The 22,669-nt window shown below is 40.0% G+C and overlaps 1 protein-coding gene across 14 annotated transcripts in view; it reads right to left on the reverse strand.

The window, feature by feature from the left end:
* The window catches only part of GNB1 (G protein subunit beta 1), a 72,218-nt gene that overhangs the window by 31,512 nt on the left and 18,037 nt on the right, over window positions 1–22,669 (reverse strand). Inside the window, exon 2 of one of the 14 annotated variants that reach the window (XM_083454213.1) lies at window positions 21,284–21,338. The exons of the other annotated variants lie outside the window; for them this stretch is intronic. The gene's annotated coding sequence lies outside the window, so the exon portion shown is untranslated. The remainder of the gene's footprint in view (window positions 1–21,283; window positions 21,339–22,669) is intronic. 14 annotated transcript variants of the gene reach the window in all.

Consider the following 22,669-nt stretch of genomic DNA (forward strand, 5'->3'; position numbering starts at 1 on the left):
TCACAAAAGTTAATTATTATAGAAGAATTATGCAAAACTGTTTATTTGCAGCTAACAATATTATGTGAATATTAATGTTATCTGACCCATATTTATGCGACTCAACAGTTTTTCTTGGCTTTTTTCCTGGAAGCCAGAGAAACAGGCTCAATTACAAATTTCATTTGAAATTAAAGTAAACAGGCACCACAAATGCTGCAATCACAGGGCAAAGGTTCTGAAAGGTGGTTATGGTTATATTGCAAAGCACAGAGTGCAAGCAAGGACACACAATTACTGTCAAATAATACAAGAAAGAGTCAGTTGCCCCAACAGAGATTACCAACTGCCCAGTTTGGTGCTGTCATGCAACAGGATCTTCTCCGGGGCATTTCCCCATTTGTGAATTGTTTTCCCTGGTGAGGTTTGTATTAATACATTCCCATTTAATCAGGCATTTCATAGCTGAAAGAACCGTTCTTGGCAACCTTGAAATTATTAGCTGTGAGGGTATGTGATTGTTTTTGAATGTTTATTTTACATTTCAATTTTAATTGTACTGTTTGACTGCTTAGTTGTCCGTTGCACCTAGACACCTTTGGGAAGAAGTGCAGGACAGGAATTTAAGAAGCAACAATAATTATAACATCTAAGAACTTAAGAAGAGCCTGCTGGATCAGCCCTGTGGCCAATATCATCCAGCACTCTGTTGTCACAGTGACCTACCAGATGCGTATAAGACCAAAAGCAGGGTCAAGTAGTAAGGCTTTCTACTATGGTTCTGCTTGATCAACAGGTGCCATTCTTTTTCTACCTTGCTTTCTACTGTGTGTTAAAATGGGAGACTTCCCAACATGGACTACTTGGTAAACTGAACATCCAGTATTAGCAAATCACAGCAGTTGAATTGAGTGGGGAAGGTATTCTCAAGCTAGAGTCTTTCGTGGTTTCCAATTAACAGCTTGCCTTTCCCATATTTCTTCATGATTCTCAGATATTACATTTCAAGTATTTACTCCTTTAGAAAAGTGTAAATATATGTAATCTCCATGAGGCATTTAATTTTTCACTAAAATTTCTTATGTTTGAGGGATGGGGTTTTTTTGGCAAGGAGCTGCAGTCTGAAGGCCATAACAGTTCTCACTATGTTGTGTGGCAAGAGGGCTGGGTAAGGTGTGTATTGATCTTGATTTAAAAATATATACATTCATTCATCGTATTTATACACTATCTTTCAGGGCATGGCTCTCTAAAGATGGATTACAAACAATTTTAGTTTCCTACAAATACAGGTTATTTTTGCTTCAATTACATTGCAGAGGCTTTCAGCTGGAGCTGTATCCAGGCATAATACATTAAAGCTTTGTGATGCATACACATTCACACCTTACAAAAACATACCAACATAATTTTTCAATTATTGAACAAAATATGATCAATATTTATCCATACAGAATATGGAGATGATGTGGGGCTACATTAGCCTGCTAGTGATAGACCTCATTTCCTTTTTTAACTGCATGCCTGCATTCATGAACATGCACCACATTTTTAAAAAATGACTGTGCTGAGTGCAAAACACACATGGGTAATCTAAACAACTGCATGTCGCAATAGATGACTTCACAAAAGTAAAAGGAACACCATCTTTTTAAAAAAAACAACCAGCCATTGTATCTAAGGATCTACTCTTTGAAATACCATAATCAATATGAAAAAGCTTTTAAGACTGCAACTACTTCCCTAAACAAAGAACCAGGAAGAAATACAACACTACAGAAGTGCATAGAGGGATGGGTTTCACTCCACAGCAGAGCAGGTCAGCAACAAGGGGTGAAGCAACAATCACCATAGAATGACAGAAAGCTAGCCACAATTGTCTATGTTAATAATAATAATAATTTTTATTTATACCCGGCCCTCCCTGGCCAAAATCGGGCTCAGAGCGGCTAACATCAAATGTATAACACATAAAGGTCATGTTGCTGACCTTTCGCACACCATGAAGAAGCAGGTAAAACATCTCCAGATGTGATAATATAATATTTTGTATTTATTTAATTGGAAATATCTAACCAGTTATTGAATGGTAACCAAATCCTAGGGACTTAGTATTCAACTATCGTTCAAATTTTGGGGCAAAACACCATTAGAACATAGGAATAGGCAACAACTTAGGTCAGGACAACTAGAAGATTAGATTCTTAACTCATTATGCAAATGAGAGTTATTGTGCTTTCTCCCTCAGATACACATAAGCATGCAGAACTGGATAGAATGACAGGAAGAATTAGGAATCGACAAGATCAGAGATTTATTGAAGAATGGGAAAAATTTTCAGAATATACGCATAATTTAGGTGAAAAACAAATAACGCTTGTAACGTTTAGCGAAGCTTTGTAAAAAAGAAAGTTAAAATTATGGATTGAAAGCAGATTTAATTTAAGAAGTAGATAAGAACTAAGAAATGTGTGGAAAATTGAGAAGGGAAGGAGTACCAGCAAAGTTGAGGGAAGTCAAAAAATGAGAGAATGGTTTTATAAATTGTTTGAATTGTATTAATTTGTTTTATTTGTAAACTGAATAAAAATTATACTTAAAAAAAAAACAGATACACATAAGCACATGCATCATAAAATGGAGAAGGGAAAAACTAACGGAGCTTATACTATTTGTCAGGGCTGGCTCCGGGTCCCAGCTCACCAAGGACCAACGCTAGCCGGTAGTAAAGTATCAAAGTCTTTATTGAAGAATAGATTCCATTTCAAAGCCTCAGCGTCCCAGCCCTACATCTGGACTCTAGACCGGCGAAGCTCCGTCTGAGTCTCCGCCCCCTGCGCACCAGTTTAAGACTCTAATCTTACTCCACCTCTTCCTTCTCTCTCTCTTCCTCTGGGTCCTACTACCCCCCGGGGTCTCCTCCCTCCGGGACTCTTCTGAGGCAGACGTTGACCCCTCTGACTCCTCCCCCTCTCTTCGGCGGGCTTTAGGACCTGGCTCCCTACCCGGGCTGCCCACCTTGCCGCCCTCCTGTACATTTGAACTTGGCGCGCGCGCGCGCGTTTAACTTTCCTGATGACTGTTTCCTCGCTCCCTGACGAGGGTGTGGTCCCTCCTGCCTCACGTTCTCCCGCTGCCCGCGCGCCCCCTGATCCCGATGCCTGGGACTCCTCCCCCCTACTGCGCTCTGGGGGGGACGCTGGTCCGGATTTCCAGCTGCTACTCTCTGAGTCCCCTCTGGCCCCTTCTTCCCGAGGTGCCCCCCTGGGCACTCCCCTTGCCCTGACTATGGGGGCCCCTTTCTGTGAATCTTCCGAGTCACTGGAGAGCCTCAGAGACCTCGGACTGCTGTCTTCGCTGACATTTCCTTCGGGCTCCTCCCCCTCGCTCTCCACTTCCTCCCTCTCCTGTGACTCTGCTCCTGAACCCCTGACACTATTGATTGATTTATCTGGCAATACTAAAGTTATTGCTATATAGGAGATGACTACCTCATTAGGTACGTTTCAATACAAAGGAGTTAAATACTTGAAATTATTTTATTTCAGCCACTTTTTTTAAAAAAAAAAAAGTGTATCAGGTGTTAGAGAACACAATGGAAATATGAACATAGTTCCCCTGAAAATATAATTATGGATTGGCGTTTTCTTTCTTTTTTTAAGAGAGACAAAAGCTCCTCTTTTACTGGCTGCTTAAATACAAGCAAAGTTAATAATGTGGGTCAGTTAAACACGTTCCTCCTACTTTCTGGGTAACAAGGGAGACAACTGGAATAAAGAGCAATACCTTGTTACAGAATTAAGATTCATCTTGGAAACTGTCATCTTTGCACTTCTCTACGAGTTCATGGTTTCAGCTTTGTCATATCTTTTTCTGGAAACAGAAGATTGAAGGATTTGGAGACGGTACTTACACCAGCAGCCATCTGCACAGCTGGCTGTTATCCAGATTACAGTGTAGCCTGGTTTACCAGATCAAACTGTGGGTATTGCAATGCTTCCACATTCCTATTTACTTTGTTTTCCTCCTTTTTTTTAGTAATCTCCAACCCAATGTTATTGTACTAGTTTCTTGACGCTACTTGTTTTAAATTCCTCTTATCCGTTTTAGGCTCTGTTGTTAGAAAAAAAAAATTGTTGTTGCTATTATTGTTAAAATACAAATAAAGGTCAGTCCTTACAACTGTTCTTACAAGACAATTGGAAGAGGTCTATCAGTGACAGGACAGAAGCAATGAGCTAGCTTCCTTCTGAAGAGCCAGTGTGGTGTAGTGAGTGTTGTACCAGGACGTGGGAGAACAAGGCTCAAATCTCTGCTCACCCATGAAACTCACTGGGTCACCTTGGGCCAGTCATAGTCTCTCAGCCTAGCCTACCTCACCCTGAGCTCCTTGAAAGTGGGATATAAATGCAACAATAAAAAAATTAGACACAACAGCAACATCTGTAGGACAAGCAAATATATGTAGAATGTCAAGACAAATCCACCTTCAGTTATTTGGTTTACTTTGGTCAACCAAACCAATAGGGATTATCAGCATTTACACAACACTTTCAAGTGGTCAAAGCTCATCAAATAATAGAAGCCAGTATTATTATACCCATATCATTCTTAAGGCAGAGAAAGAAAGAATGCATGAACCCCAAAGGCCATGAAGTGAGTCTATGGCAGAGGCAAGAATTGAAACAGGAACTCCCTCCTTGTGGTGTTTCATTCCTTCTTCATATAAAACATGTTTGTCTTTCTTTTTCGCATTCCTTCTCAGAATTTCACTTGTTTTCATCCATGCTTTTAAATACATAGCATGGCATTCATACAATGCAATTTCACCACAACAAGAGTTTGTACACAAGGCATTTGACTGGTTGATAGATGAAACAAATTTTGCAGTATTACCTGACCATGCCACCCTGTTTGCTATGCACCTTTAGGTCGGTGATGAGACTCCCCTCCCCCATCCCATTTGTAAAAATGACATTGCCAAAGATGGGGAAAGAATTGTAAAAATTACATTGCCAAAGATGGGAAAAGAAGCAGTGAAGAAATAGGATACATTTTGGAGGAATAAATTAATTATTTGCTTGGCAAAAGGTACTGCTTCAGAATGCAAATTTCTGTATGAAAATTGGGGAAATCCCTACTTTTAAATAATACAGTGACTTGCTTTCCCTGAAGAAAGCTCTCTCAGGGTACAAAATAGAATAAGCAAAGTTCTAATTTAAAAGTGCCTGCAGCACTTGAAATCCCAAGAAGCTGTTCTGGTTCTCCAGAGCTAGGTCTGTAATTTTAACATTGCTCTTAGAAGAATATGTTTTCTCTAAATATGGAAGTTGGTGTGGCGACATAAGAGCTATTTTCTCATTTTCCATGATTCCAAGGCAAGTTAAAAGAAATGAAGGGCATATATACACACTGTATCTGTATCTATAAATATCCCATCTGTCAGTGACTCTGGGTTCCTCTGTTTGTGGTCACCACTAATACTTTATTCCTGACACTCTCCCCACCTGTTTCTTCTCCATTCTGCCTCAACCAGTTCCTGGTTACTATTTTTGCTATGACAACCACCTTGTATTTACTTAGTGCCAAGTGTTCTAGGTACTTTATAGAACAAAACTGTAACACGAGACACCGTTAAAAGAGTTTCAGTCTATTAACACAGACAGAATAGGAAACCAACGGCCTAATAGCAAGAACTGGGCAAGTGAAGCGATAAGAAGAACATAGGAGAAATCCTGCTGGATGAGACCAAAGGCTTATCTATCTAGTCTAGCATCCTGTTTCCTACAGTGGTCAACTAAATTCCTATGGGAAGCACTCTCCTCACCATATTCCCATTGTTCAAAGACATACTGCTTTGCCTCTGATCCTAGAGGCAGCATATAGCCATCAAATACACCCTCCAGGAATTAATCTCATTCTTTTTAAAAACATCTTAGTTGGCATCTATCACACAATTTGTGGTAGCAAATGTGTGCTGTGTGAAGCCTCTTCTTTTGCCTATCTTGAATCTCCCAACATCTAGCTTCATTGGATGACCCAGGTTCCAGTATTATGAGGAAGAAGAACCTCTATCTACTTTTTCCACATCATGCATAGCTTTATAAGCCTCTGTCATGTTCCCCCTTGCTCAATTTTTTTCTCATCTAAAAAGCCCAAACTGTGTAACCTGTCCTCAGAGGACAACCACTTCAGTTCTTACCAGGCCAAACACAGCTCATCAGTGATATAATATGTGATGCTGGATGACTTTCCTCCATGAGTCACACAAATGCTGGTTTGGATTTCTAGCCAGTCATTATTTGTGGTTGCCACCAATCCCCTCTCCATGTAGCCTGGTATGGAGACAGACGGGATCTTCTCTCATCTGTGCAGGATACCATGTGTGCTGTTTATTAAGAGCTCACACTTGGTTAGTAAACTTGTGGAAGTCCGTACAGAAATCAGTTACTTGCTTTTACACCTAAATGACAGAGGCTATCCTAAGTGTTCATTAGACCACATTATATGACCATTTGAACAAGTCCTGAGATTGTTGAAGCATTGACACGAACGTTGTATTGAACATAATGATTTCCCCAGATTAGGTCTAGCAAAATAGAAAGGGGGAAAACAGAAACCACAATTGAAGTTGAAGTCTCCATAATGTTATTTATAGGATCCATCAGTGACAGAGATGAACACAAAGTCTTCTTTGGAAGCGCGGGCAGAGAACAGCATTAAAAGCTGCTAAGAGGGTGGAGGATGGATTACAGTAATGCATGTACCTTAATAATAAGAACGTGAACAAGTATGTAGCAGCAGCAAAAAGAATAAAGGCAAAACTCTAGGTCAGGGATGTCCAACAGGTCGACTGTGGGACCCTGATTAACCCCCCCCCCCCCCGTTTTCTTTACAGTGGGAGTAGATTGCAGTCTTTTGGAAGTTGGACGTGCCTGCTCTAGGTTTTCCTTCCAGGGTATATGGAGTGTAACATAGTAAGGCGAGGTGGGGTACCTGTGGCTCTCCAGATATTGCTGGCCTACAGTTCCCATCATCTGACTATTGACCATACTGTCCGAGGCAGATGGGAGAGTCTATTAACAGAGGTTCAACATCCCTGCAGTAAGTTGCACACACAACTGGTCCAAAAATATGGCCACCGATGCTGACCATGAGTTGTATCCAACTAAATTCTACGCAGGGTAAGGCAACTGAAAGCAACAAGCCTATGTTAGTTATGTCATGATTAATTATTTCAACGGCTTAACTCTGAGTAGGACAGGCAATGGACACAATCCTATATGTGACCACTCTTCCAATGCTTAGCATAGAGAGACAGACACCTTTCCAGAGTCTCTGCATTTCAATGAACTCACAGAGAGTCACTTGAGCTGGGAGAATCAGTTTTCCTTTGGCAAGTCTTTCACAAAACTTAAGACAACTTGGGGGATGATCTCTTGCTGCTTTTGTCAATCTTCAAACCATAGTACAAAGTGAGAGGCAAAACCCCTACCCTGCTGTGAATACTTATAAGGAGGGTCAACAATGGCCACAAACCATGGCAGAATAGCAAGCAAAGGCAGAATTTGTGGTCCTCACCACTGACAACGGAAGGCCAAGATCCTTGAGTGCACACTGACAAGAGAAAATCCTGAACTGTGTTCACTATAACTGCTACATTACAGCCATGTAACTTTGAAGACCTCTACTGCCCTTCTCTAGTTTAATCTGTGAGTCTCAGGATGCTTGACAGGATGCTATTACGTTAAAAGAATTTCTAAACACAGTGATGCCAACAAAGGTAAAAAAATATGTATCAGGTTTCTATGTCATCTCTCAGCCTAGAAGGGCACAGCATATGGAATTTAAAGAGCAAAATATGTCCTAATTCCACGTATGTAATAGTGTTAAGACATGCTTGTAAACAACAATTTGCCTGGTCACCTGCCGGAACTAAGAATGCGCCACACAAAGTAGCTTAACAAAAGCTGGCTCTTCCAGACCTAAAGCAAAACCTTTTTTAAAATTCACCCAGGCTTTTCTGAGGTTTAATTTACGACAATCTTATTTCGTTATAAATGTTTGTTAAAACCTGTAAATCACTTTAGGAGGCTGTACACTTGAAAAGCTGTATTTATTGTTTTAGTTACTAACTAAACTCATTAGAAAGCTAATAGAAAATGTCCTCTGGATGTCATACGGGGGGTGAGGATAAAACATCCAAATGTTTCAAATAAATAAATATTCCAACTGCTGACAGCAGTCAAGTGAAGAAGAACATTCCAAAGAGAGGCTGGTCTCTGACCAAAGGGAGAACGTCTCACAGTAAATGGTTATACCTAGGATTATTAAATCTTCCTTAGTAGGAATGTGACAACACAACAATACATTTCATGTTCAATACATGTTCATTGCCATTTCAAAGTAAGTTCATTGACAATTGTGAGGTTCAATATCTCTTCACTTATGGAGTATTCTCCATATTCTCCTCTAGAAAAGTATGTCTGGTTTCAATAGCTTTTACCTTCACTTTGCAACCAAATACTAATAAAAACGAAGGCATTTTCTGAAGAGTTATTATAGAACTATGGGGATTTTTTTTTCAACCTACAGAATGGTTGTCTTTGCACAAAGAAGTACTTTTTAATTCCTTTGCTTTTTCTGATCATGTTGAAAGGCCCTGCTGCGTACATTCCAGTTCTCCAAATTACTAGTTTGTGCCAAGTGTTCCAACACGAGCGATTTGATGAAGCAGCTGCAAGTTAGAAGGGCACCATGGGTATTAACATGTAGGCGAGAACTCCAAATGCCCAATTTTGATTCAGATTTCACTTGCAAGCAAAATCCAGTTGAAAAAGATTTTATTCATTTATCTTATCTAAGCTACTTAGAGGTAATAAAACTTGCAAAACACCAGTCATCCTCCACAGTGACCAGATTTGAACGCCACAGTTAAGCTAAACTATGCCTTCCTCAGATTGTGCAAACATGCAAGCTCCCAGAGAGGAACTTAACATAATTTTGCTGTTTCCCCATCATCTTTTTCACTTCTGCACCACACTGAGCTAAGCCAAGTTTGAGCTAGCATGCTGTGGCTAAGCTCTCATTTCACTAACCGTGACCTATAGCCAAAGTTGATTCTTGGCTATAACATGGATAGTGAGAAAAGAGCTTAACTATGAGTCTGGTTTTAGACAGCATGCTAAGCCAAAGTCTGACTTAGCTCAGTGCAGCAAAAGGACCAGAGAGCAAAGTGGCTGCCAGTCCAGTAAGCCCTTGTTCACTTTGTGCGTTCTGTGAACTAGACTACTGCAATGAGTTGCAGTTTTTAAAAATACTGGTAACAAAGATAGCCTTGGCAGTGATTGTCTTTTGTCACCGGGAAGATGGGTTTGCCTCTGGCTATCATTGGCTAATATCTTAGGGAAGGATGGATCAAAGTTGTAATGGTGAAACCAGCAACCCAAAACAAGTAAGAGCAGCTTGAAAATCAAGGAGAAATAGTCCAAACAACTGATCTAGATTAACATTTGGGCTTACACAGCACTCCCTATACTGGGTACATGAAGCAGGCTTCCTTTTCAGCCTCTCACAGGTTAAGTCAGGCCGGATGCAGCCCACGAAGGCCATTTTACTGGCCCACGAGCCGCCCCTGAACCAAGCCACCCACTCGGCGAGTCCCCCACGTGCTGTGCTAAACCAGCCCAGCGACTCAACGAGCAGCACCGGAACTTGCATCTGCGCACGCGCAGGTACCGGAAATCACGTCTGGGCATGTCCACGGACAATCTCCGTGGGCATGATCCAGCCCATGGCCAGTAATCCTTGCCGATCCCTGGGTTAAGTGAACCCCCTTTTGGCAAGTGAGAGAATGTACATTTAAAGGCAGCTTGCCGCACATGCCTTCACAGAAAGATGTGAGTTTGAAAGGTTGTGTCATTTTGGAGAAGAAAAGAATACATAGCAGCTCTGCACCCATTAAGAAAGCACAGAAAACTGCACAGTGCCTTCTGTAGCTACAGCTATTGCTGCAGACAGAAAGCGGATAGGGCAAAGGTTAGTCGGGCCAAGCACTACTCTCTACATAAAATATTTGCCTTCTATAATATTATCTATTATGTTAAAAATAGAAACTACAGATCAAGAAAGACAAGTCCAACAAGCAGATCGCTAATACTTTAATTTCAAGATTTTGTACACAGCATGAGTGCAACTCAGTTACCTAAACCAACGCTGGATGAAGTACTTGTCCCTGTGTCAAGCATTCCACACAGTACGTGCCACTCTTCACTTGAAACTAGAAACAGACAGCTAGATAAAATATATCCAGTCCTGCTAACCCCCCGCACCCACATGTCATAGTGTAAAAGACACAGACAGGCCTGTGCTTTTCTGCACTTTTCAGAATACAGTGGTACCTCGGGTTACATACGCTTCAGGTTACAGACTCCGGTAACCCATAAATAGTACCTCGGGTTAAGTACTTTGCTTCAGGATGAGAACACAAATCGTGCTCCGGTGGCGCGGCGGTGGTAGCAGGAGGCCCCATTAGCTAAAGTGGTGCTTCAGGTTAAGAACAGTTTCAGGTTAAGAACGGACCTCTGGAACGAATTAAGTACTTAACCCGAGGTACCACTGTAGCAAAAAGAGATATGACATATCAAAACAGTACCTGCAAAAGCCACTTAAGCAGATATCTTTGTCAATGCATGCTGCACTGGAACACACACCTGTGATGTGTCACATAAGCATAGTCATACCTTGGGTTGAAGTAGCTTCGGGATAAATATTTTTGGGTTGCACACTGTGGTGAACCGGAAGTAACGGAGTGCATTATTTCCGGGTTTTGCTGCTCGCGCATGCACAGACGGTCAAAATGATGTCACACACATGCGCGGAAGCGGCGAATCGCGACCTGTGGACATGGGTTGCTTTCACTTCTGGATGCAAATGGGGCTCCGGAACGGATCCCATTCGCATCCAGAGGTACCACTGTACTGTGAACATGAGCTAAGCTGCCACCAGTCTAAAAATGTGTAACATCTTCTTGGCTTCCTGAAAAATTGCCACATTAAGATAGTTTCATTATTTCACTGAGACCAATGAGGAAGAGCAGCCATTTTGAAAGAGGAAAGTTAATGGGAACCCCAAGTGTGTGTACAGTGCAATTTTACAACTGCTATACAGAAAGCATGTTGAACTGAGGAACACTGAACAAATATTTTAAAGCTAGTCATAAAGTTCATTGCACTAAAAACTGAATGTAATTAGAAGGCTGCTCATGGTGCCAATGTTAGTACATAGAATAACGGAATTGTAGAGTTGGAAGGGAATCCTCTGAGGCCCATCTGGTCCAACCCCCTGCAACGCAGGAATATGCAGGTGGCCCATATAGGGATCAAACAGGTGATGCAACCTTGGCATTAACTGCACCACGCTCTAACCAACTGAGCTAACTGCTGACGGTGTTGTTACTTGGACAAATGTTCTTTCTCCCAGCCCATCACTGGTAGAAAAACTCATTACACCTGCTCAGAAAGTATAGTTCTTACCCATGAAAGGTTAAGATGTCACATTCCCAGATAATAAGCATACAGTATTGACACAGCCACCTAGTTAGGCAATTTATCATAGACTCTAACTCATACAGTTAACAGTAGTTGTGGCTCAACTGATCTCTTGATATATTTGGGATACAGGGGAGAAGAGATGAGCAAACAAGGTTGCACAGCAAAGGCATTAAACCTGTGCAAGGAATGGGCGGTATAAATGTTTTCTCTTCAATTTGGCAAACAGAAAGGAGTAAGTATTGTTCGTAACACTGCCTGAAAACGTGTGGATTTTGAGTCTTAAGAAAATGTTAGGTAACTCTGTTGTACGTTGTGGGTAGGAACTTAAATAGTCTACCTTGCATTCTCACTCATAGTAAGTTGCCGGCAGATCAAATGAATATTATGCAAACCTCAAAGTTAGGTGAACTCACTCAGGTAAGTGTAAGAATATGATTTAGAAGCAAAAGTTCTCAAATACTCAACTCAGTATTCACATGACATTACATTTGGTCACGCAATCAGTGTTGATGCTTCACCCATATAAGGTGATAGTTGCTACAGACACACTGCAACCTGTTGCATAAATGCTGTAGGAAGGCAGCTGGGGACTGCAACAAGCCCTGCCTCTGTTGAGATCATGCTGCACCAAGGCTTGTCCCTTAGGGAACTCCCCAGCTGCACAGGCTGGGAAGAAGCACCAGCTGCACAAAACACAACTGGTTTTAAGTGACTTTTGGGCTTTGCCCAAAATTTCAGACCCAATTTTACCACTTTCCCAAACATTCTTGCATAACGTACAGTTATATGAATACAATACATAAGGATAAAGGACAAATGTTAAATGTACATTAAAAATATTTTCTTGAGTATGAAGTTCTCTTAATGACTCAAGTCTCAGGAGCTTCCCTTGTCAACAACATACAACCCTCCAGCGAGCAAAATTACCAATTAAATCAGAATGCCTGAGTCCTGTTTACCACTGACAGAGAGAAAAATAAGTTAAAAACAAGTCAAAACACTTTATGCAGGTGATGTACAAGCTCTCAGTTCTAACTAGGTATTCTGCTTTTAACTTTTCTCTTTTACAGAGGTCAAGTTTTTAATGTCGTATTTATATTCTGCTTTCCCATCTAGGTAGGGAAATCAAGATGGATTCCTTTTAGAAGATATCTGAAGGCAGCCCTGTATCGGGAAGTTTTAAATGTTTGACATTTTATTATGTTTTTATATTTTGCTATAAGCTGCCAGATGGCGGGTGGGTTATAAATAAAATAAAATTTATTGTTATTATCAATAACAATAATTCCCCTTCACGAGGTAGCAGTAAAATCCGTCTTAATAAGTCCTCCTAGGTAACTGTCTTCATACAACACACAGTATTTAACATGTAAAATGCTAAAATGATCAGTTTTAAATGTTAATGGAAGGTCAGCAAGAAAGAAGGTAAGATGCCTTTTAGGGACAATTGGACAAGAATAGACAAGAGACATTTTAGTGGGGTGATGTGTACTGGGGAAGGGCAGTAAAACCATGATAGCATTTGCCTGAGCTCTTTAGTCAAGGCTGTGGGTTAGCACTGTTAAGTCAAGTGTACAGAAGCTAGAATTTGAATGGCGGCTAGTCTGAAGTAATAGTTCTCTCTCTCTGAATGAAGCCATTTTTATAGTACGTTGACAGTGTTTAAAAGGCTACACATATTAGCTTAGTAATCCTATAAGGGAGGCCAATATTATCACCTAATATGTTGGTGGAGAGGGGCTGAGAGACAGCAACTTGTTTTAAGCCACATAGTCAGTTTACAGCTGGGGTGAAATCTGAATTTGGGACCTCCTAGTTGATAGGAACTACAGCACATCAACTTTTAGTATTTTTCTAAAGAAAGAGATTTAACTGTTGCTGTTATTACCGTACAATTTCTATAAAATTGTGGTCTGTCAACTGTTGCACCTGTCTCATATTTAGCTTGTTTATGATATACAAATAAATTTACTGGCTAGTATACAGCATAGCAACATTACACCTAGATTGGTAAGCAGAGAATTGGGTGGGAGAGAGAAGAGAAAGCAGAGAAGAGGGATGAAATAGTATTATTTTGAACACAAAGAGATGACTAAGCATTTGATTAACACAAACTTCAAGCCTTCACTAACCCATTTATTGTTGCAAAAAATTCCCTCCCCCCCCCCACCCGCAAACACTGTTGCAGGGTAATCAGCTTTTTTTAAGAGCCAGAGGAAGGAAGCCTGCATGAAATAAAGAGAAATGCTCATGATTAGTAATGAAAGCTGGAAAGGAATCCGAACAGAAAGGAAGCCACACCCTAAAGCTGCACACAAATTCAGACCACATCCAAGTTCTGTTTGTTAACTCACAGAAACCAGCACATGATGCAGTTCAGATTTTCTTTGCCTTTCTAAACAAATTTTCAGAAAGGGATTACAACTATAGCTTTCAGAAAGCAAACAACAGTTATCAACATCTTGAGCTCAGACACGTAATATCAAGTATATAATGCATAGGGAAACAAGAAAATATGCTAGAAAAAATTACTTAGTGCAAGGACAGGCCAACTTCTGTCTTGCATAGCCTGCTTTTTTAAATAAGATGTGCATGCTAAATTTTCAAAACAAAAGAACACATTCAGGAGGATCTCAACAGTTAAAGCAGAACTGACCTGCATTTAACAATCCCAAGTACACATTCTTCCTTAAGAATGTATTAAGTGACTACATGGAGCACACCAAGCTGCATCTGACCCAGAATTTGACAACAGAGATCCCAGGGATCAGCAGGCACTAGATGGGTCCTCTGGAAAGCAACCATCAGTCTGCTGGAAGACCACATTCTATGCCTGCCCTTGCAGAACTCTTGAAAAGAAACAATATATTCTTAGAAAAAGGTAAAAATTCCAATCTTGCCCTTTTGCCTCAGGCACTTGACCCTGTGAAATTTACAAAATACTATAAGCAAAACACCACAGGCCGGGCAGATTTGAGGGTAAACCATACACAACACGGGTCTGTCCTTGTGGCTCGTTGGAAGTTGAAACTGCTTCACATGTACTATTACGTTGTCGTCTTTATGAGGATATACGTTTGACTTTTATTACACCTGTTTTGCAAAAGTTTAGGAAAGAATCGGAATACCACAGTCTAAAACTACTGCTAGAGGACAAGAAGCCCAAGATTACATTAAATGTAGCTAAATTCTGTGCGTCTGCAATCAATCGCAGGAAGCAAGTGGTATTCCACAATGCCCAATCCTCTAAATGTTAGTTACAGGGGGCACGTTAACAATTAATTTTAATTTTTATATTTAAATCCTTGTCATTGTCATATTGTCCCTTGTATTTCTGATATTTTTATGATTTGTGATATTGTGTGTGTTGAAGCTGGTCTGTGACCGTATTAATAAATTCATTCATTTATTCATTCACCACAGGCCCTTGCCCCAAAGAACTTGCAATCTAAATTTCTTCCTGGAGAAGAGAAGAGAGGCAAGGCTTTACAAGAGACAAGAGGCTTAGTGGTGCTAGTCAGTTGGCCACTTAGAAAGACTAAAATAAAGGCTTCTTTCACAGGTTTGTTATAAGGATGGAATTCACAGCTATTGTAAGGACAAGATTTAATTTAATAGTAGCAGTAATAGTGATGACTTATTAGTTGCTTGTTATGCAAGGTCTCCAAATCACTTCCTACATATTTTAAAACACAGACTTGTTATCTAATGCTATACCCAGACAAGACACACTGAAATTGATGCACATGACTAAGGTCATTTTTTTCAATGAGTTTACTGCAAACCATTAAAAATACGTAAAAATACATTATCGTATCAACAAATTCACACAAAAGCACATGCAATCCATAAACACACACCACAAAACAACTGACCCACTCCCAGTTTAACAGCTTTGGCAGCACACTAAGATCAAAACAACATCATCACACTCTATCAAAGCCTTGGGAAAAAGCAAAGTTGTTGTTGTTGTTTAGTCATTTAGTGTGTCCGACTCTTCGTGACCCCATGGACCAGAGCACACACACTTACAACAAGTAAACTAGACTTGCAAATAGCCATTTGCCTGGTCACTTGTGGTGTTTAAGCATCTGTTCACATGCATCTCAAGATCAGACAATAAAAATATGTGTTAAGATAAGTCTCTCTCTATTTCCTGGACGGGAGAAAGAAAAGCACATTCCAGGTCTGCCCCAGAATACAGCCTTGTATAAAAAACAACAACCACAGAAAGCTGCACAATGGGTTCACTCTTCCTGCCTGCCCCCGAAGCGGACTTTGGACATGCCTGGTTTAAACTATAGATGCAAGGGTGTAAAGACGATGCAACCTTGTGCATAGCTCTAGCCATCCTCTCTGTGCTTCTGGCAGAGAGAAGATGCAGAAGCTGGAAGCTGCCTGTACACGCTGAAGTATTTCAGAGCTAGGAAGCATGGTGGAGCATGGAGGTGTCTGGCCGCTGCCTCATCTCATCAGTGTCAGAGACACAGCCAGAGGGAGAAAGATGGCAAAGTGCTCTGGTGACAATTAGCCCAAAGGGGGTAAGGTTGGGTAGCTCCCTCCAACTTTAAGTTCTAAGCTCTGAAGTTGAAGGGAGGGAGTAGAAGGAGCACCAAGTGCTTCCTGAGTGAAGCACTCATGCCACATTTTCTGTGTCTGGAAAAACATGCATGGGAGGATAGAGCAGAAAAGCAAGACAGTGCAAGTAGATTTGGTTTCTATAGTATCCTTACTACAAAGCTAGTGAAAAAGGCTTCCTTCCCACTCTCAGGGCAGAGGTTCACTATAACCACAAAAAACCTGTGCTACATCGAGATCTTTACGGTTAAGGCTAAGTATGATGTTTCCTCTCCCCCAGATAAATGCATTTCATACTAAAGAAACCAAATCTGTGAATCCCAAATTATATAAACATATACATGACATTCAACTAATTAATTTACCAATCTCCATCCTACCCTAAAAGATTCATGCAGGAAAGAGCATATTTAAAATAAAAAAAATCACAGAATTTCAATTATATTGGCCAGGAAAAGCTTATTACAGGGCAAGGGTGAAACACGTGCAATGAAAATGGAATGGAGAAGAAGGAACTAGGATGATGACGACAAAGGAAATGGAGCCATTCCAACTTTAGACTTCTCCCTTTGGTATTCAAGTTTCCCGACTAATGGCTGAAAAGAGAGAGAAGTCTGTGTTTTTCTAATCGAAGCAGATTCTCCGGAATATGAATTCTGTACCAGATAGAGTCCTAGCACTGCATGTGCAGGCACAAAACATACAATTATCTATTTTTAGCAGCTCTGCAGGACAACAAAATGGCCTGGTTTACATATCACTTTAAACCACAGTTAGCTTCACTATGGCTTAAAGGTAAATATACAACATGCTGGTACATGTGCGCTAGGAACTACTACGCCATGTTTGGTTTATCTCTATCCAAACAAACCACAATCTAGAATCAAGGTTTGTTCTTTCCTTACTGCTTGTGGTTTTAGGAAGCGAAGCCAAACCACGAATCCTGGTTCGGATGTAACACTAAGCCAAACCAGTGTTAGAAACTAAGCTAATTGACAAATGACTCCTTAAATCTGGGTAACAATCAACACAACGGAATGTCTAGGTGCCGCCGCCGCCCCGAGTTTGTTGTTGTCGTTGTTAATTTCATTTCTATACCACTTTATATTTTAAAGAAAAAAACTTAAAAGATAAGAATACATTAAAACAACAAATAAAACAATCTAGCATAAAACAAATTCAAGCTTCAAGAAAATATTTCAGAATCTTCCCTAAGTGACATTTTGCTTTCCCCATATTTATTTACCTACTTTATTTATATAGCTGCCCCACAGCAAAAGTACTCTAGGAAGCCAGTGTGCTATAGTGGTTAGTGTCAGACTTGGGACCTGGGAGAGATCAGGGTTCAAATCCCCACTCAGTCATGAAGCTCACTGGGTAGCCTTGGGCCAGTCACAGCCTCTTAAACTACCTCATAAGGTTGTTGTTAAGGAGGGGGGTTGAACTATGTACTCCTTGATAAAAAAAGGTGGGGTATAAATGCAATAAATAAGCTCTTTTGCTTACCTGTTTAACTAAGCTGATGGGGCCAGCCAGATGGAGATGTCAGTCGCCAACCTGGCATCCAGAGATCTCCATGTGGTCGCAACTGGACCCACATCAGTAGCAAAATGCACCTGGTGCATTTCAAACACTGAGCCAAACCATAGCTTAGCTCATGGCAGGACCAAGCGGAGCAAAGCAGCTACCGCTGTACTCCATGCACCCATAGTTAAGCTTAACTGTGGATTAAAGTAACATGTGATCCAGCCCAATGTCACACACATATGACACTAATTATCAAGCTCTTGCTCTCTACTCTGCATGTTTCAGGATTAAACATCCACAGTCATTTCACTTTGCTGTTTCCTTAAGGCACACTTAAAAGAAGCATTTCTATTAATGATTATGTCGGTTAAGGTTTATAAACATAGCTTTTGTATTTTTTATTTCATTTTATAATGTATATAAAACACAGAACAATTATAACAGGTGAAAATTAAAAGATAAAAAACCTATGAAATAGGCACATATAATGACTACAGTTGCACATGGATTAAAACAATAAAGTCCAAGTTAAGACTTTCGTTATCAGATTATCAAGTATAGTTCCATATTTGCCAGGTTTGTGACAAGGGTTGTCTTGAAAATGAGGGTTCTGCTGTATATGTTATAAAATAATGCCAAATCACATAAAAAGTGCCTGGAGATTTTAGTCTTGTCAAAATCTCAAACTGTGCATAATTTTCTCCATTATAGCTCTATTCCAGAGGGAATAGTACCAACCATCCAACATAAGATTTTGGGCTGTTTTAAGGTTTAGAAATGCTAACCTACAAACGGTTGTGCTCACAATGGATCAAGATTCGATCTAGGAAATTGCTGCTACTGGAAAACATGTGCTCTCCACCCACAAGGACAAAATGATGTGCACTCAATGCCTTCAGAAGGAGCGTTTTCATTGCAACAATGAACTGCAGCCCACTAATAAGTGTAAAATAGTCCAGATCTTCATAAGTACTGTAGCCTAATTATAGTTTCATCAATTATATGTTGCTGGCTATATTATGATATAATGTTGGGGGAAGGGAGTGACAGGGGATAATGGGTATGTTTTGTAATTTTGAAAAAAGAAACAGTTCGAACAGGAAAAACGGTAGGCTGTCATGAATGCTCTTTAAATAGAGGCAGTGAAGGCCTCCAGCTTGGATGGATTTAACAGAGGATTAGACAAATTCATGGAAGGCCATCAATGGTTGCTAGTCGCTACAGGTTTTACTCTCCACAGCATGAGGCAGTTTGTCTCTGAATATCAATTGCTGAGAATCACGGGTGGGTAAAGCACTGCTGTGCTGAGGTCCTGCTTTTGGACTTCCCATAAGCATCTGCTCAGCCACTGGGAGAACAGGATGCTAGACTAGATGGGCCACTGGCATCAGAACATAAATAACACCTGGATTATAATTATCCCCTCTTCCCTGGGATTACCAGAGTGCAGAAAATTGTGTACTGCCACGTTTAGATGACTGTCTTGAGACATTCTATGTTCTACATACAACCACAGTAGATATGGGGGGGGGTGAGATTTGGAAGTGAGAGCTGGGCACAATGAGTTTAAAGCTGACTTTTAAACTGAGGTTGTCATTTTAAGGTATATTGAGCTCTGTTTTGAGGCTATAATTTCCTGCACAAAAATGTATTTTTGTATGCCCCCACAGTACATATTTAAAAATCAAAGGAGCACTGCAAAACGTTCAGGGAAGTTAGCAATCCAACTTATAAATTATTTCCAATACATATAAACCCAGGGTTGATGAATGAGGTCAGTTCACTTTAAAATGCAGACTGAACTAATTTATCCACCATCCCTATGCAGAACATGCAAACACAAAAGAACACAGGAACGAAGGACACAATTTGAGGCAACAGTTAAACTGTAGAGGGGAGATCTTTCATACAGCTGCTGTGCCTGAAAATTCTGACATGTTTATTTACCAGCTATCTTATGTGAGGAGCCTCTATTTAACTTAATAGAGGCTATTACATCACGTTAAGAGGTGGCATACTTTAACTTGCTTTGAATCCTGTAAGGGCAGCTTGCATTATAGATACATCATAATTAACCTGACATTTTAAGAGATTAGGCTAGTATACTATCCCAATTAGCATGTTAACTAAACCACAGTTTAGCATTACATAGAGGAGCCTCCTTGATTCTAATCAAAGTGGAGCTGAGCTCACATGGGCAGAACTTCTGCCAAGTTTAGTTTCACTTTCAAAGAATCTTAAATTAGCACAACCATGGTTAGCCAGATTTCTTTCTTTTACTTACTGCCGAAATATTATATTCCAGGAGAAGATGAAAGCGGAGAGGCACATATATTCATTTATGGTGGGGATAGTGGTTAAAATTACTGGACAAAATGTTGTCAATCCTATTTTTGTTATCTATTTTTGATTACCTTAATGAAATTAATAATGTTCATGAATGCAGTAGTCATGCTAACCATTTTATGACAATGAAAAATCAATGCTAAGTTAAGCTTAGATCTCCAGTAGGAAACATGTCTTTAGCAACTGGGGAAGTTAACCCACAAAATTAATTTGTCCAAGGGACAATAAAAAGCCAAACTAACTTTTCTTAGCAGAGTGCAACATACACAGCCCACAGTAAACAATTTGGAACAATGCCTAATCAATCTGAATATGACAAGCATCTGTAACTGGAAACTAGCAGGGGTCTCTTCATGCAACATCATCTCACTTTGATAATGTGATGAGTCCACTTGTAATTCCTGCTACACCCATTAATAAAATGATTGATAACTCTGAACATTTTATGTAAGTGTTCTCAGTGATTGTGCAAGGAATCTGGGTAGAAGTACAAAAAATTTATTCAGTTTTCCAACACCATTTGAGATTACAAATTTAAAAAAAGCAAAATCCAGCATAGCTTTATAAGCCATGGTTTGAAGATTCAGCAAGTGCTTTTGTTAAAAACAAGTATGACCAGTTAAATGCAAATAAACTTGGCAGAATTCTTCTCAGTCCCAGCCAATCAGGAGGAGAAGGTATCAGTCAGCCTGACAGTTCACTCAGGCTCATGGAGGCTTAGCCACAGAGCACTAAACATGGTTTAGCATTATGTGCAAACATAGCCACTGCCACTTTAATTGTGTATGAGACGAGTAGGCTTGAGAAAGAAGTGGAAAAATGCATTTCCCTTGAAATACAGTGGTACCTTGGTTCTCAGACTTAATCCGTTCCAGAAGTCCATTCCAAAACCAAAGCGTTCCAAAACAAAGGCGCGCTTTCCCACAGAAAGTAATGCAGAACAGATTAATCCATTCCAGACTTTTAAAAACAACCCCTAAAACACCAATAGCCAACAGCCACATCGGATGTTTCGCTTCCGAAAAACGTTTGAAAACTGGAACACTTACCTCCGGGTTTTCGGTGTTTGGGAACCAAGGCGTTTGAGAACCAAGGTACAGTTGTAAATGGAAAAAGTCAACTAATTAGTTCAATTTATCAACAGGCCAATGCTATTACGTTTGGACTGGTCTTTGGGGTTGGAAGGAACCCTTGGGGTCATAAAATCCATCCCCTGCAATGCAGGAATCTCAACTAAAGCATCCAAGACAGATTGCCACCCAACCTCTACTTAAAAACCTCCAAGAAAGAGAGTCCATTACCTCCCGAGGGAGTCTGTTCTACTGTCGAAGAGCTCTTATTGTCAGAAAGTTCTTCCTGTCAAACATATATTGCAGTAGATCAGTCAGACATTAACAACATTAGGAATTCAAATGCAACTTTTTTTGGGGGGTGGGGTATTGTTTTGTATCCAACAAAATTATACCAAAGAGTAGATCCATCAAAATTTATGTGCCTTAGCTAGTCATGTCTATTAACTTCAATGATCTACTTTGAGTAGGACTTACAATAAATACAACCCATTGCATTTCTTTCACATACACCTCTGTAAACTCTGTACAATTGACTTTGTTCTTATGGTTGAAGATTAATTTCCAGTCATAGTCAGAATTGATGCTGGCTGCAGTTGAACAGGGTGTCATGACATGGAAGCAAGATTCCTTTTATATCTTTGGGACTTTCTACATCCTTTTCATGCCAGAGATAGGTCTGTAGTGATACAATGGTTGGGGGATATTGAGATGGCAAAGACTGTTTGAATGGAGAAAGGTAAAGAATTCTTCTGATTCATTCTGTTGGGGTGATGCTTTCATTAACCATCCTGAGCAACTGGGATGGCATAGTTCACATAAATTTCTAGCTATTTACATGAATATGTCTTATAAAGGATTAGAGACCATTGTTCCATATAGCTCTACGTTCCCTACACCAAGTAGCAATGTTCTCAAATGAACAAGAGGTATCTTTACAGGGCAAAAATGATGTGACAAATACAGCTGCCCATGTAAAAATGCAATATTCAAAAAGTTAGAGAAGTTCCCCTCCCCTCCTTTCAACCAAAACACAAATTAGAAAAGTAACAAAGACTTTACAGCTTGTCGTGTCACATCTGGCAAACTGTGTAAGTCACTTCCTGTTTAGAGCAGGCGTTTCCAACTGCTTGCTTTCCTGTGATGCAGAAAGCCTTTGTGTATTTTATACACACACTCTCTCTCTTAAGATGGCTCTAATCACCTAGGAAATGATGTTTAAAAATCATTGGCTTATTGCGCTCTGAAAAAGTTAAATAGTTTTTGTGTTCATTCATATATATACTTGAAAGGTTTCTAGGTGAACCATATTTTGATTAGGAATGACTGAATGATTTAGTAGTGCAGTAAAGCCACCACAAAATTAGGATTGCACCGCTGAAAGGCAAGATAAGGGGCGGGGGCCTCCAAGTGCAAAAAATGTAGCTTATTATAGATGTAATGCAGTTCAGAAAATTCCTTCTTCAAGTCCAATGTACAGCATACATAGGATAAGGGCTAATAACATGAAATATAAGAAAATATGTTTTCTGATAAATGTATATTAAACCTATAAAATGATGTGTTTATGGTAAAGTTTTACTATGAAAAGATTTAAATGTAATTACATGATATATT

The sequence above is a fragment of the Podarcis tiliguerta genome (genome assembly GCF_965153285.1).
Source record: "Podarcis tiliguerta genome assembly, chromosome: 8".
Classification (NCBI taxonomy): Eukaryota; Metazoa; Chordata; class Lepidosauria; order Squamata; family Lacertidae; genus Podarcis; species Podarcis tiliguerta.